The sequence below is a fragment of the Anastrepha ludens genome, chromosome 2 (genome assembly GCF_028408465.1).
Source record: "Anastrepha ludens isolate Willacy chromosome 2, idAnaLude1.1, whole genome shotgun sequence".
In the NCBI taxonomy this organism is placed as follows: domain Eukaryota; kingdom Metazoa; phylum Arthropoda; class Insecta; order Diptera; family Tephritidae; genus Anastrepha; species Anastrepha ludens.
The window spans coordinates 70604630-70617379 of record NC_071498.1 but is presented as its reverse complement, the minus strand read 5'-3'; positions in this window follow the sequence as shown (position 1 = coordinate 70617379).

The window sequence follows — 12750 nt, the reverse complement described above, 5'->3', positions numbered from 1 at the left end:
CCCAACTTCGTGCTACACGCCGCGTCTTTGTAAAACATTTTTGTTGAGTCTGCCTTGACTTCTGGATTAGGCACTGCTGCCCTTGGTCCTTCCGTTTCGGTAGTCTCTCCTGCCTTTTTTCCAACGCTGGAGCTCCCCTGTGAATTGGCACGTTTAGGGGAGCTTTGCTTTGGCGTGGTGCTGCTGGAGCGTTGTCGCTTCAGATCAGCTGGTTTTTGAGCCAACTCTCTTGCCTCGTCAATGCTGTGACCTTTTTTCAGGAAGTACTTTAGGCGCTTTCTGGCGGCACCGCAAAGCCGCACCTTGTCTTCGTCCTTTCTTCCTGAGTCACGAGTGGGAGAAGATAATAGTTTCTCCTCTTCCTCTGGTGATATGGTAGAAGCTTTGCCATCTGGCCCCAGGGCCATGTCGTCAACTTCCATATCCGAGCTTTCGCTGACAGTTGGAGGGCATTGTTTGCCCTTAGCTGCCTGCGATGTTGTTGGTAATTCGGCACTGTTTACCGAAAGGTCGTTATCGACCTGGTTTATATTAGGCACTTCTGCCTTTTTTAATAAGTTGTTTGACTCTGCCATGTGGTCCCACGAGTGAAGGGGAAGGGAAGGTCGAGCCACGACAGTGCCCGGGTGTCGCGGTAAGGCAAATTACAACCAGAGGGCGCCCGATATCTGGAGGTCACCGTTATAAGACACACTTACGTAGTGCCATTCATCCTATAGGAACGGTTCGAATTACACCTAGGATTACGGGTTTTTTCGAGTTATGCCTCTCTAGATCCACCATTTTTGGTTAAAAGCAGGGGCACCTCGTGCAGGAGTGGCATTCTGCCACAATGGTCGGTCTTTAGGCTACTGGCACAACTGCCATACGCCTCTGTGTGCATTCCCCCAAGAAGCAACGTACACTTCATTGTATTATTTCGTTTATTTTAATTTTTATCGCTTTGGCACTGGTCATTAAGCGATGTATGTAAATCCTGGCCAAATTGTTAAACAACGTACTTAATGTCAATGGACAGATGTATAAAATAAATCGGAAATAAAATATAAAAAAAATATAAAAAAAAGTTTTATATTTTTTTGAATTTTGGTATAATAAATTACAAGTTTGAGGTGGTGAATTTTTGACAATTTCTTTTTTGCTGGCGTGTGCATTCTCCGTATAACGAATACTCCACGGCGTAGTGCAGTAGATTAAAGTACAATTGTCAGAAAACACCAAATAGTGTATTTGAAACGTATTTATTTTTTAACACTTATATTTACTGCCTAATTGCCTTATGACTTTCAAAAAGTGTATATTTTTCATTATAGAATTAAAAATTTATAAATATAAAAATTGTATAAATGAACATTAATTTATACAATTTTTCCAAGTTTCCAGAACCATCAAAAATATGAACCAATGTAGAAAGTTAGACCTGGTTAGGTCACGTTATAATTATTTTTGTATGTGGCACTTAAGTTTCGCTGAGCCGCTAAGCGTTAAAAAGACAACATTTGTCAGTTTGCCGATCGCTAGTCAACACCTTCCCTGCCGCCATTGATGAGCCGGCATAGCTCAACAATGAATCTGTGGCATGCAACTGCAGCGGACACAAAGCGCCACAGTTAGCCAATTTATCACTGATTATTCTTTCCAAACTGTGTGCGTCGTTAAGCGGCTTTTAATGCCTATTTTTGTTGCTTTTTGTTTTGATTTCATTTTATTATTGTATATTACACACCGTAAATACATATTCAAATACAGCTGCTGTTTTTATTTTTATTTTTATTTTCCTTGCCTTTACCGCCGACCCGATTCTGTAGCTGGTTTTAAATTTTAATTTGAAGTGACGGCGCCGTCATGCTGACGTGAATTCCCACCGATGATTGCAGTGTGGGTAATAGTGTTGTTGCTGCTGTCGCTCCTACTCATCCTCTTTTCCCTATCTATCCTTGTATGCTGCCACTTTTTAGGGCGCCGCTGTCATTGGGAACCTGGAATCATGATGCCAACTAGCAGACGCTCTGAAATTACCTGAAGGTGTTTTACTTTTAATAAGAATTATTACCTTTTAATTAAGGGGGTCCTGTAATTGGTTGGCCACAAAAAATATCAACAAAAAACTGAACTGGTTTTCTTTAAAAGAGTGTGTGTATTTGTGTCTATAGAAGCCTACTCCTATGCTTCTGTGAATGATGCAGCGATTTGATAGTATCTTAGTATTGCTGAGATGCAATTGGTAATGCCGCTAATCTTATTGATGTGAATGTAGATGTTGTTGTTAATGCGGCTGGTATTTTTTTAATCCTTTTTGTTTTCGGTTGATATTGTTTAATTTGCCGGTGTTGCTGCTGATGAGCTTGTTATGTCAGTACGCTTACGATTATTGTGGGCAATTAAAGTTATAAATATATGTATATAATTGGCGCGTACACCCTTTTTGGGTGTTTGGCCCAGTTCCTCCTCCCATTTGTGGTGTGCGTCTTGATGTTGTTCCACAAATGAAGGGGCCTACAGTTTCAAACCGACTCCGAACGGCAGATATTTTTATGAGGAGCTTTTTCATGGCAGAAATACACTCGAAGGTTTGCCATTGCCTGCCGAGGGGCGACCGCTATTAGAAAAATGTTTTTCTTAATTTTGGTGTTTCACCGAGATCCGAACCAACGTTCTCTGTGTGAATTCCGAATGGTAGTCACGCATCAACCCATTCGGCTACGGCGGCCGCAATTAAAGTACATGCATTAAAAAAAATATCAGAAGAAAAAACAAAATCAATACTCGATTTTAAGGGCAAGTGAAAAAAATGTAAACAATTATTTTTTTTTTTTTTGTTTGTGTAGCATACTCGAAGGGTTAAGGTAGAAAAACAATTTTTAAATACTTATAATTTAAATTTTACCGTAGGCCTTCTCAGATTGCTGCTTAACGTGGACAAAGCGCGTTTTACTCGAAAGTATCGGCTACATGAGAACTATTGATATCGATAACTATAGTTTGACACGTGAGAATGGAAACTGTGTTCTGTTCAGTAAGGTTTGGCAAGTCATCATGAATCGGATATTTTCCTCTATTCGCTTCCCGCTTTCCACCCTCGAAAAGAGGAAATTGTGTTTTGGGCAAAAAGCAGATATCTCGAGTCCAAAAAAGGGAGAATGTAGTGACATTTTCAAATAAATTTTCCGCCGTCAATGTGGGGAAGATCAGTAGATAAAAATAAAAGAATTTAAAGTCTTCAATATAAAGCATCGCTAAAAATTGGTTTTTAGGTCTAAAACTACGAAGAAGCGTCAAATGGAGTTACTTGCAGAATGCAAGGAAATTCTGGACTTTATAAAAAAAAATTAAAAATCATAGTTCTGCAACCTGCGCTGAGAAATATTGAAATTGACTTTCTCGAGTAGCAATGGGGAGTAATGGAGAGAATAGTCCTTCTAATATCTAGTGATTTTAGATTTATGAGCAAGTACCGACTTTTATAGGAAGATTGAAGGTTTAAAGAGTCCACAGCACTTGCTATATCCGAAAATATCTTTAAATCATTGGCATACAATAGAAAATTTGCGTTATTAAACAACAAAAATTATAAAAAGTAGGAAATCCAGTATACTTTCCTGGGGTAGACCAAAGGATGCAATAAAAGAAATAGATGACGCTCCATCAACATTAACGACACATTTCCGAGAGGAGAGATAGGATTTAATACATTTTAAAAGACTGGAATGGAATCCTATAGCACTCAATTTGGAAATTAAAACCCTGTGATTAAACTTATTAAATGCTTTTGAAAAGTCTGTGTAAACTTGAGTTTTTTTTTAAAGATGATATACAATATTCAGAGAACACTGCAAGATTTGAAACAGTAGATGTACCTTTAATGAAGCCATGTTGGTCTGCTGAAATATAACGATTAAATGCAAAATAAATTTTTTAGTATGAAGAAAATGAATGTTTCAACAATAATATTTTTTTTTTCTTATGAAAGATTTTTACTATTTTTATAATCTGGTATTAAAAACAAGGTAAATTTTTTATTAAAATTATTTTAAGTTCTATTTTAACTATTTTATGTTTCGAAGCTGATTCTATAAAGTGCTTCCTAATATGTTTCCACTGTTCTGGACCGCTGCTAAGAATTGGGGTGAAGCCAAAGAAGTTACTTCTGGTATATCGCTAAATTGAGTAACAACTTCGTCCCTCTTAACATTGAGAACGATTTAAAGTGTAGAACCTTAATTTAAAGAACAGCTTATTTTGATCGTCATTCTGCTTTTTTGCAATGGATAAACTCTTATTTATGCGATAGACGTTATGTTGTAGCAACTGATGGTATTTTATCTACTCCCTTTGTTGTCATCTCTAGTATTCCGCAAGGAAATAACTTGGGACCGATGTTATTTGTATTATTTACTAAATAAAGTTACTTGTCATTTACAAAATGTTTGCTTTATGCTGATGACCTTAAGATCTTCTCATCAAAAGTCTCATCAATAGCCTTCAAGCCGATATTGATAAGCTTTACTTGAATTCACATATTTTGCTGAACTTGTTCAATTGCTTTCAAATGACTTACTCGAAAATATCTAACATTTTGTGCACTGAGTAGAGTATTCCGACTTGTGACCTGCAGTGTGCAAGTGAATTTAAGGACCTTGGCGTTGTCTTTGATAACAAATTTTCTTTTAATAACCATATATATTAAATCGTTTCAAAATCTGTATCCATGCTCGGCTTCGACAGGCGGACTGTCAATAAGTTCTCTGATCCCTATACCATTAAGTTACTATATACTCCATTTATTAAGGCTCATTTAAAATATGCTGTTTTTATTTTGAGACCTTGTAGTCAGCAAACTAACAATGGAATCGAGCGTGTGCAAAAAATTGTTCTTAAATATGCCCTTCGGTCTCTGAACTTTATTGATTCCATGAAATCTTGTTCTGCTCGTCTCATGCTTATAAGTCTCAAGTCCTTAGATTTAGAATTATAGATTATAGAATTCTATAGGTTTATACTATGCCTGTCCTTTACTCATAACACTATTACTGGAGTTATTGATTGCCCCTACTTGTGGCAAAGTATTGAATTTAATGTTATCCAGCGATCTCTTAAAAATCTTTTTTATAAAAGATTAAAAAAGCTTCGGATGAGAACTTCCTACACTGATGACGATGCCTGCAAACGAAATAAGGACTACGATTTAAGGGCATGCACCTGGAATGTCCGGTCCCTTAATGGGGAAGGCGCCTCTGCGCGGCTGGCTGATGTCCTCGTGAGAGTAAAGGCGGACATCGCTGCCATTTAAGAGATGCAATGAACGGGACAAGGCAAGTAAACCATAGGACCTTGCGATGTCTACTACAACTGCTATGTAAAGGAGCGCAAATTTGGTGTTGGAATTCCTGTGCGAGAGAGACTTCGTCGCCAAATACTGTCGTTCACTCCGGTGGACGGGCGTCTCCCAATAATCCGCATCAAAGCACAATTCTTCATCATCTCGCCCATTTGCAACCATGCCCCGACGGAAGAGAAGGACGAGGCGACCAAATATTCCTTCTATGAGCGCCTGGAACGTTCCTATGGCGCTGTCCCCGCCACGACATAAAAATCGCGCTTGGTGACTTCAACGCCAGGTGGGCAAAGAGGGAAACTTTGGTCCTACAGTTGGAAAATTCGGACTGCACAACGAAACATCCGGACAGAGACTGATCGACTTCACCGGGGCCCAAAACATGGTAGTCTGCAGCACCAGATTCCAGCATAAGAAAATGCGCCAAGCAACAGGCTGCCTCCCGATCGGAAAACGCGAAACCAGATCGATCATGTTGTGATAGATGGTAGGCACGCTTCTAGTGTATTAGATGAACGTACGATCCGAGGACCCAACATCGACTCGGATCATTACCTTGTTGCAGCCAAACTGTACATACGCCTCTGTGCAGCAAAAAACGTACATCTAACTACGCAAAGAATGTTCGACATAGAAAAATTGCCATCACAATAGACAGCCAGAAGATTCGCCACTCGACTCTCACTCTTGCTGTCAGAGAGTATCGTTCTTTACGTACCGCCGCCGACGAAGAAGTCGGACTCCGGCGTTCCCGAAAAAACAGTTGGTAAGACGAGGAATGTCATGATATCTTCTTGTGACTTCTTTAACCTGATGTTGGAGAGGATCGTGCGAGCCGCAGAACTAAATCACTCAGGCCAAATTTTGTATAAGAAAGTACAATTCTTGGCCTATGCCGACACTCTACAAGGCTCTCATTATGCCCGTCCTAACGGATGGCGCAGAAGCGTGGACGATGGCAACATCCGATGCAGCGACGTTTGGAGTGTTTGAGAGAAAGATTCTGCGCAAGATTTTTAGACCTTTGCACGTTGGCAACGGCGAATATCGCAGCCGATGGAATGATGAGCTTTACCACAACATAGACGTAGCGCAGCGAATAAAGATCCAGCGGCTCCGGCTCTGAAAGTATGTATTTGATGCGGCAGCTGCTGGTGGTAGCAGAGGAAGAGGAAGGCCTCCTCTGCGTTGGAAATATCGGGTGGAGAAGGACTTGGCTTCACTTGGTGTGTCCGACTGACGCCGGTTAGCACGAGAAAGAAACGACTGGAGCGCTTTATTACACTCGGGCAAAATCGCGTAAGCGGTTATCGCGCCAATTAAAAAGAAGAAGAATCGATCTCTTGGCAATTTCTTAGTAATTCTGTGGGGAAAACTTTAAAACTAAATATGCCAGTAATGCTCCCATTACTCGCGCTGAAATTCCATTAAGAATAATTTTGTTCTTGATTTTGCGCTCTTAAGAGTTTCTGTTTTAAATCTTTTGAAAACTATATTGTAGCCATTTTAAAATATATGTAGTATATCAATGGCTTAATCTAAATTACTTTTGTATCATAGTTTCTAAGGATTGAAATTAATAGACTGAAATATAAATAAATAAATAAAAGAAATGCATGTGTTATATAGCGCACATCTCACATTTCTCTTCTTCTGCTTTGCATACATTTATCCACTTTGGCTATAATTCTATTTAAAAATCTAAGCCACCTGATCTAGGTGATATAGATTTTGAGAGTTGAGTAAAACTTCGACTCCGTGTAAAACTCCAACTCAGCAGTTTCTACCTCTGCTACCATTGGAAAACTTATATTACGAACTTGATTTTGAACCACTGCTCCTCGTCTAGTTTGATAGCGAAGCGCAGGCCTGGCGTTGCATAGCTCGTCATTAATACCGCAGAAATTGTAGTACTGAGAGAATTGAACACCCAGGTTTCCTTCGGCTTTAATTAAAAAAAAATTACGATTATCAAATTTTCTTTCATCAACATTACGTTCATTTAAGAAGCCCTTTTTAAAAATTGCCTGAAGAATCACTTTCCAATAAGCCAGCTGTTACGCCAAAAGTGTTGTAGTTAGTAATTTTTTAATTATTAATTTAATTTAACTAATCCTAATTATTCTATGATTATTATTATAATCATTTTTGAATTCGATAAACTTTTCGTAACATTTGAATATTCAGTTTACTGTTTTTAAAATACTGTTGAATTATTGTACATGAATTTTAAAATAACACAGTATATGTACACCTATATAACATACATACATCCATAATAATAATATTTTAATTTTCAAAATAAAGTGACAAAAACTAAAAAATTAATATTCGATCTTAAAAAAGCTTAAGATTTTTCAACAGTTTCTCTTTAAATTTATAGCGGGCTGTATAATTTATGTCACTTGCCCTGATTTTTCACTTTTCCAGGTCACTAGTTTTCTAATTTCCTTTTCCTTTAAACACTTTTTTATTGCTATTTTCTCAAGACTATTACATGTTGCACCCATTTCTACATGCCCATGGGTGTGTGCATATATGCAAATCAATATGTATGTTTATCTATTTAGTTGCCACCCCACTCTGACCTCATTACCACGTTTGACGTAATACACAAGTATGTGTGTTCATATGTGTGTGTGTAGCTGGAGACTTTGCAAATATTTAAAGAATGCTATTTTAGCAACAAATTCAAGCGATTGCAAGGAGGACACAACACACACATCTACACATTTTTGTTTACTCGTGTATGTGTGTATATGCAAGCAATTTTTAATGTGTAAATTTTATTTTTTTATGTGCATATGTGTGCTTATGAGTGTGCATGTGTGCTTGACACCAATTTCCATTCGATAATTTTGTCTAGCATCTAAAGTCGGTCGATCGTTGGTTCAGTGTGCGGCACAGTGCAGCAAAAGCTATTTTTAGATGCTTTATAGGTTTATTTACAATTTTTGGATCACTACAAGGGCTGCCAGAAGTCTTCATGGTTTCGGGATTCCATTATTGGTGATGCCATTAAAAAAAATAAATAAAATAAATAATTGGCGCGTACACTTCTGTTAGGTGTTTGGCCGAGCTCCTCCTCCTATTTGTGGTGTGGTGTGCGTCTTGATGTTGTTCCACAAATGGAGGGACCTACAGTTTCAAGCCGACTCCGAACGGCAGATATTTTTATGAGGAGCTTTTTCATGGCAGAAATACACTCGGAGGTTTGCCATTGCCTGCCGAGGGGCGACCGCTATTAGAAAAATGTTTTTATTAATTTTGCCTTCACCGAGATTCGAACTAACGACCTCTCGGCGAATTCCGAATGGTAATCACGCACCAACCCATTCGGCTACGGCTGTCAGCTATTAAATTTAAAACCTCTGCAGAGTATATTTGCCTTTCTTGCCTGCAATTTAATAGTTCATGTTCTGAGTCATTTAGTTAATTGTCCAAACCTTTTGGAAAGATTAAATTTCAATGTTCCTATATGTGGTATCTGCGTCGGGTCTCAATATTTTATGCTTTAATTCCAAAGTACATTTTATTAAAATTGCTCCTTCGACTAGAGTTGTATCTGAGTAAATTACGGTCTTAATTTGGAACCTTCCGTGCCTTGTGGAGCTGTCTTTGATATGATTATTTTTAAATAGTTTTAACTGTTTTTTTCTATGGCCAGTAAGAATTTTGTTCATTGGGTTAAATAAAAAAATATAAAAAAGGTAAACATATTTCTATATCCCAAAACTAATCTTAATTGAAGGTAAAACTGTTTTTATATTATACTTTTGCATATATTTGACGTTTTTTTTTATTTTTATTTTTACTAATATACGTTTATCTATCCTAAAAATGTAAAAAAGACAATTTAGTAGATTCTTTAACAGCTTAGATTCGAGAAGATATTGAACCAATCAGGTGTTATTCTTCTTCTTCCCATACTTTTTCTAAAATTTGCTCGTTTTTATTTTATTCCCGGCTTTTTAAAGGTCAACTGTATGCGGCCGCCGTAGCCAAATGGGTTGGTGCGTGGCTACCATTCGAAATTCATAGAGAGAACGTAGGTTCGAATCTCGGTAAAACACCAAAATTAAGAAAAACATTTTTCTAATAGCGGTCGCCCCTCGGCAGGCAATGGCAAACCTCCGACTGTATTTCTACCATGGAAAAGCTCCTCATAAAAATATATGCCGTTCGGAGTCGACTTGAAACTGTAGGTCCCTCCATTTGTGGAACAACATCAAGACGCACACCACAAATAGGAGGAGGAGCTCGGCTAAACACCCAAAAAAGTATGTATGCGCCAATTATATATATATATATATATATATATGTATATGCTTCATTAGAGCCAAAATCATACTATTTCAGATTCGAATTTCCAAGCCCTCGAGAAGCTTTTGAACCTGTAAGGAAAAATAGAATAATTAAGTTGTTATTTTTACAATTTATAATTTTATTTATCTAAACTTACCGATTTAGCACTATGACATGGCCCTCAAAACGACTTCGGGTTCTTATACTTCCCGCTGCAGAGTCATCGCACATAAAGGCGAAATTGTCGGTGCAATGTGAATTGAATTTGCTATAATATTATATAACCATGTGAAACTGGTTTTAACGTTCAACAATCCAATCTCAGTGAACACGTGCCCAATCCAATCGTTTTAATCTGATTTTTTGCATGGAAAATGCCTTCTTCACTTGACACTTTAAGACCGACTTCTCAGTGCATTCTAGATATCCCCACTTTCGACATTTACTTCCATTTAATGCTGCTGCTCAAAGTCTCTTTCAATATTGCACTTTTTTCTTTTTAAGACAAATATGGTGGATAATGATGTCGGTTCGTATAGTTTTTTTCTTTCTAACTATAACAAAGTCCTCACAATTTTACAATCCATGGAAAAATAGAGTAATCATGCGATGGTGACAACCAGTCATGTAGATAGCAGGCGTAAAAGTTGTTGTATTGCCCAATTTGGAGAGAATTACTGCATTTTTGTGGCAAAAATTTTCTAATAACAACTATCTGTCTACCGATGATGGAATGCAACCATGAACTAACGGCACAATATCTCTAAGAGAGAAATAATACAAAAGTTATTTTCTGGCAGTGACGTCACTATCCCGATACTATGTTTTTGTTTTGCTGTCAAGAACTTCCAACTATAAGACGAAGCGAAAGCGAAAATTAAATAAAGCAATGCAAAACTTAATTCAACTTGGTAAAAAAATGGCTTCTAAATAGCAACCAAAACAACGCCGAAATGTAGGCAAACATAGAAAAGCATTGAGGTAGTGACGTCCTATACTTTCCCCCCAAATTCGATTACAAGTACACGGCCTTTTTCTTACGTGATCTGGTATAATACATGGAATGCAACTATTAGGTACTCCATTTATAGAATTTAAGAATTAAGACACTAATTCGAAAAGAAGCTTCCAGAAGCTTGCTATTGATAGTAACTCCAGGAAAAAGCGATAGGTGTTGTTCTGATATTGTGAGTTATTGTTATTATTTGTTTCATTTTTTGAAAATTATAGTAGTATGGTTTCTCTTGGTGAAGAGAAGTGCTTGACGTCCTATGCTCCAGGTAGGAGTTAAAGGATCGCATATATATAGTTTTTTTGTTTTGCATTTGCAAGTAATGTCAAATTGGCGCAGGGGTCTACAAAAAATACAAGTAAAAACTCTCTCCTTCTTCCTATTTTTTGACAGGCGCCCTGGTGTGAATTTGACAGGCAGTCGAATGTGGTAACATTAAAAACAATAGAATATCGACACACAAATAATACAAAATAATATCTTTGGCTTGGAAGGTTTACAATAACAAATATGTTTAATATATTTCTAATGCCCTTTATTGAAAAACATCTAAATTTGTACGTAATTTTTTAAACTTTTTGATGCGGTTTTCTATGAAACTTAATCATTTTTATGCAACCATGTTACATAAAAGAGCGTGTTGGAATCAGGTAATCTTTGACAACCAGTTCAGGGTGTTTTTACTTATGGATCTGTTCACATTTTGTACAATATTTAAAATTATTTATGATGATCCCTATTCCTTAGCACCTGAGCTTCAGGTTTATTTTCTTCATTTAATTATAATAGTAGTAATATAATACTTAATTATAATAGTAATAGTTATAATAATCAAGGAAAAAGCCAACTTGAACGTTTCAATATCACAACCAGAAAAGCATTCAAAGGTAATAAATTAATCAATGCAAGTTAAAAAGTGTTTAGTTTCTTCGCTTTGGCACCCACTGTATATCAATTCCACACATTAATTATTTACTCCTCTTAATGTGATTTTCTTAGCAGTTTTCTACGTCCAACATTGTAACTATGCCAATCTTTAATGCCCAAGTGTATCTTCGATCGATGAGGCAGACTCATTAGTTCGATGCCTACACCTCAAAGCCGAACGACAGGTCACCGGAATCAACAACTACAACATCAGCGTCAGCACCAGCTTAAGCAGGTTGGAGAGCAATAATAGGTTTACAGCCACAACAACTAGGCAAAACAATAACAGCCAGCTTGTATAAGTAAAATGTGCGAGGAGCACTGACACAATGACTGCAACGACGCCAAGGCAGGAAAGCATGTCATGGCACCAATTTTCAAACGTCTTAACTTAAAACGGAAGTGCAACTTAATGCAGCCCTCCTAGAACCTAACAACAAAAGTGATTACACACATAGGAGTGTATGCAGGAAGGTGTTTACTTTCCAAAAACACGTGTGCTGGATGTGTCAACGAATGGATATTAGCAATATTCGCGAGTGCACAAATGACTGCCATAAAGTGCAAAGTTGAAAGTCTTGCCAAGTATTTTCACCCCATTCGGTTGCACCTTAAGTGTTTATTAAATAGCAGACAAACTGGATGCCACAATAAAGCTGTTTACGATATTAGTACTCGTACCCTTAATAGTCTTCCTCATGCCTTAAGAAAGAAAGCAACAACGTTGATTATCTCAAAGTACTTGGCAAATATTGTTGGACATTTTTTTTTTTCCTTTCTTTTGCTAGTCATTTACTTTTAAGAATTTCGAGTATTGCTGGCGCACAATTTTGCATTTCTTTAACGTAACCTCGTGTTCTCGATCCTTCATTGTGGCGCTTGCATGCAACGGTTTACCAAATATTTTGTCAATTTTTCACAGTTAATCGATTTTTTGCATTCATTCAAATTCTTATAGTTTCTGTTTTTTTTAATTTGGTTTATATTTCCTTTCCATTAAGCAAAATTTCATCATATCATTTTCGGTTGCATGTTGCAAGCCAATAAATTTTTCTTATTTGCATTTTCACGTGTGGTTCACATGAGTGCATTACACTTATGCAACAAACTTAACTGATTTGCATGAAAGAATCAATAAAAGAAGAAAACATGTCGAAATTTGCTTTTGATT